Below are 5,050 nucleotides of genomic sequence, written 5' to 3'. Positions count from 1 at the left end.
AGGGTGGATCTCCTAGCTTATCCTTCCAAGAACGATCCATTTGATTCATCCTTCTTTGATGCCTACCATAGATGATCTATTTTAGGTCCCTCTGTTCCTAGCCTATTGTACTATTAACAAATGGCCCATTGCTATTATACTTATCTTTCCCTTTATCAAACCAACTCAGCAACTATCTTACCTCTCCTTTTCCAACCTCAGGGTTTTCCTCAAATTCCTATCTTTACCTATTGTTCTTTCATTGAAGATTGATTATTTTCCCCTTCTCCACCATGCCCTTCTCCATCTATCCATATACCTTCTACTTTTCCTGCTTATCAATTGACACCTTTCCTAACTGATTCACTTAAATTTTCAGCCACTCCTTCCTTAGCTTATTCCTCATTTTATGATTTTGCCTACCCATCTCTTCATCCTCTTTTACTTATTCCACTTCCATCTCCTGCCACTTCTATTTCTCAACCCCCTCAGTTGGTTAGTGGATACGAAAGATTTGATCTGCAGATTCTGAGAAAAAGAGGATAGAGCTCGACTGATTCTCTCACAAGACCATAGATTAACTAGCCATTAATTCCATGGGACTGGACAACTACTAGTCAAGCATACCAGAATTACCTCTATTTTTCTCACCAATATTCACAATCTCTAGATCCTTCAGTGAGATTCACAACTCATTTTGCTTGGTATCTAGCATATATGCATAGGCATTGCCATAACGATCAAAAGGATCAAAAGGCCATTCCAAAGCTTTGTATGAATGTCAATGTGAACATTGATTCCCAACAGTTGGGTGCCCTATATTTTCATGCCCTTTGTCTACCTAGTAGATACCTTGTTTTGCTAGAAAGGATGTGTTGCCTTTAGTTCTTTCAAAATCCTCCAAAGACATTTGTGGATGAGTCATTCTCCATGGATTTTTTTCGAAATCATCAAGCCTTCAAGAGGGATCATCTTCATTGATACCCATGGATGTATCTTTTGTGCTTCTTAATGAGACATGTTTTGGAGGTGTCATTCAAATGGTTCTTTTGTGTTTAGTGTTTGTGTATGTGTTGTAATAATTTTATGTGATGAGTTTGTGTTGGTTGAATAATTTGTTTGAGAGCTCTATTTTTAACTATTGGTGGTGATGGTGGATAGCAAACCTATGATGGAAAGCTGAAGAAGAACCTCTTATATCCTTTACAAATTTGCTATGACTTTTATTGATTATCAGATATGTTAATGAATAACGAAGTTTTCCTTTAGTAGTATTTTTTCTAGAGATACAAGTGATAAGTTGGGGTTGTGGTTTGGCGAGATTGTTGAAGATACTATAGAAGATAAAATTGAGCTCTTTAATAAACTTATATTCTTCTTTTCCTTAGGTCGCAAGGACGCTTCCTTTCTAAGTGTGGGGATATGTTGAGAGTGGAAAAAGACTAAAATTTTGACTGATTTTTGTTGTTTTTGAGGTCTGAATGATTGATTTTTAATGGATTTAGAGTGATGTATGGTTGTTAATGGAAGTTTTTGAGAGTTTTTTGGATGATATTGTTTATGTTTTGGAAGCTCATGATGATTTTTAGTGGAGATATGAAGCTTTGTTATGTTCTGATAGGTTCTGTTGAGGTTTTGATTGATTCTGTATACCTTTTGTATATCTTTTGTTTTGTTCTGATTTTCTTCTGTATGAAGCATGGATTGATGATTGATAGAGTTTGAATTATTTTGAAGGTTTATTGAATATTTTTTGATATTTTGGAATGGTTTTAGTATGAGTTATGAGGATTTGATGTTCTCTGATGACCTTCTGTAACCCTTTGTAAACCTTCTGTAGAGCCTTTGTTTCTACTCTGTATCTGTTCTGTATATGCTCTGTTCCTGTTCTGTACTGTTTTGTAGATCTTTTGTAAGTGTTATGTAGAATGTACGTGTGACTTTGGAAAAATTTCCTAACTTTTGGAAAGGATGAATCTAAGTTCAAAAGAGCTAAAACAAATGGAAGAAGCAACTGCTGAAGATTGAAGAGAAGACTGAAGTGACAGTGACAGTAATGAGCTATGAAGAGACATTGTAGTGGCTCTAGTGCCTCTTCACATCAGATATACCTCTTGGGAGGTGCATCCATGACCTAAGAAGAATTATTGAGAGTCATTATCAGAGTATTGTAGTAAGGAGATGATGTACTATAGAGAGAGAGAGTCAGAGATAGCCAATTTCTATCAAAACAGTGTGACTATATATGAGAGATTGAGAGAGAGAAATATGAAGACATTGAAGATGAATACTATGTGATTGATTTCCATTCAAAAATTCTGTATTTTTTGTGTTCCTTGTTTTATTGATGGATTCTATGAAGATATTGAAGATTATGGTTGATTCTATCAAATCTGTGGGAGATATTTATTATGATGCCGCGTGAAGATTTGCTGTTTTCTTTGTTTTGGTCATCAAAAGAATGAAATAAAATCTTGTTGATGTTACAAGATAGATTTTCTTGCAGTATAATCCCCTTTTCCTTGGTGTTCCTCTTGGGGCTCCAATGGCAGTAAATTTAAAGTGAAAAGTGACCACTGTGTGCTCAAATACTTAAAAGAGACCTACTTGCTTGATGCTGAATTCAACTCTCTTTTTCAGAAATTACAGCAAGGTGTTATGGATGGCAACTCTCAATATCAGCTCCTCAATGGCCTCATTTGGATCCATGGCCATATTGTAATTCCCCATGCCTCTCCTTTTACCCAAAGGACCCTTGAAGAGATGCATTCTTCACCGATTGCTGGCCACTTAGGGGTCTTCAAAACATATGACCGCATTTCAAAAAGCTTCCATTGGAAAGGCCTATGGCAAGATGTTAAAGACTTAGTGTCTAGATGTGTGCCTTGTCAACAAAATAAAGATAGCACTCTTAAACTGGGTGGATTGTTGCATCCCTTGCCTATCCGCGAAGGAAAATGAACCCACATTACCATGGATTTCATCACTGGTTTACCTACAACCAAGAAGGGTTGGGATAACATCTATGTGGTAGTTGACCGACTCACTAAAGTAGCCCATTTCATCCCTACAAAATCTCAGTTTACACCATCTCAAGTTGCCACTCAGTTTATGGAGCATGTATTTAAGTTGCATGGCTTACCCCACGTCATAGTACATGATCGGGACACCAAATTTATGAGTCAGTTTTGGCAGACAATTTTTAGCTCCATGGGGACCAAATTGGCTCCATCTAGAGCCTATCATCCCCAAACGGATGGGCAGGCCAAGCGAGCCAACAAGTGGCTTGAGACTTATTTGCGACATTTTTGTCATGATGTGCAAAATTCTTGGGATGTATGGCTACATTTGGCTGAATTTTCTTGCAACAAATCCACTCATTCGAGCATTGGAGTCTCCCCCTTTGAAGCATTGTATGGTTATTAGGTGCCCCTCCCCACCGTGATCTTCAATGAAAAGCTTGACTCCCTTGGAAAAGAAGAGTTGGACTGCATGCAAGCTTTACTTCAACAATGCAAGCCAAACCTCAAAAGGGCTTAAGAGCACATGAAGCTCCATACTAATGCAAAACGAAGACCCCTTGACTTTCAAGAGGGTGAATTGGTACTCCTCAAGGTCCCCAAGTCCCGTTATGCTACACTAAAGGACGGTTCTTACAACAAGTTGGCACATTGTTACTATGGGCCCTACACAATCATTAAGAAGGTCAAGGAATTGGCCTACCGTCTCCAACTCCCTCCCACTACTAAGATCCATAATGTCTTCCATGTGAGCCAATTGAAACCTTTCATTGGCACTCCAAAAGATCGTGTAGAGGAGCTAACCCCCCATAGATGAGGAGGGCCTTATTTAGTATATTCCTGAAGTGGTCATTGGGCAGTGTGAAAAACAACTCCGCACCCATTCTATCCATGAATACCTAATCAAATGGCAATGCCTACCAACAAAGGAAGCTTCTTGGCACCCATCATCTATCTTGGATGAGTTTCCACACCTTAAGGAGGCCGTATTGGCTGGAACTTAACCATGGCACCTATTTTGTGCTACAGTCTACATCTGGACAGCCAACTGTTTTGCACCAGTTTTGGTCCTGATCCATTTTCAGCCCAATTTTCCATACATGGGCTGAAAGTACACCTCAAGGGCTCTGGGCCATCACTTGCCCGGATTGGAGTTTCCTAGAGGAAGTTATGGTTGTTTTTCTCCAGCCATACTATCTTGGATAGCACACTAGTAACTTCTGGACATCCCTCTATTTTGCAACAATTTTGGTCCTGACCTATTTTCAACCCCCCCTCATCCACATGGGCTGAAAGTACATCTTGTGGGCTCCGTAACAACACCTCACTTGTCCCATTCAGAGTTTCTTATACAAAGCTATGGCTGATTTCCTACAACACACCCTTCTGGGACAACATCCCTTGGTTTTTAGGACAAAAACTCTATTTGCATATTGTCCTCATCTATGATCGAAACATCGCTTTGATCATATAATCTCGCACTTCGGGGAGTTGAAGGTATAACATACCACCATTGAGGTTGTCGAGGGTTTGGATAGAAGATTACCTATTCACAAACACATACAAGAGAGATTTAACTATTGTGGCATGTACCATGTTGTAATACAATTAACAAACAAATGAGTTCATGCACCTGTTAGCAATGGGCCGGCAACATAAAGGTATCGCAAAAATCCATCCATTTTTTTTCAAAATTTCTTTCGAGAAATCTAGATGGACCTCGTAGAACTGTTGCTCTAGCTTCTTCAAGTACCACTTTGAACCACTGCACATCGAATAGTATCATGGAGAAGCTACGCCACTGTAACAATACTTTGTAAGTTTCCAAAATACTCCATCTCATCTATAACCGTGTTTGGATCCATTGCTCGTTGTCAGCTCTCTTGCTCAAACCTTGCCATGATATCATAGCCTGTTGTGGAGCGCATTTTGTCAATATGCTCCACGCGAAAATGCCCTCTGCATGACCACGCTGCACTATATACTTTGTACTGTACATTGAAACACTCAATTAGTTGTCGCATATAAAATATAGATATGACAAACCCTAA

This window comes from Lygodium microphyllum, chromosome 17 (genome assembly GCF_053477565.2).
Source record: "Lygodium microphyllum isolate KBCC chromosome 17, Lygodium_microphyllum_v1.1.10, whole genome shotgun sequence".
NCBI lineage: Eukaryota > Viridiplantae > Streptophyta > Polypodiopsida > Schizaeales > Lygodiaceae > Lygodium > Lygodium microphyllum.
Note: the sequence above shows the minus strand (reverse complement) of the source record.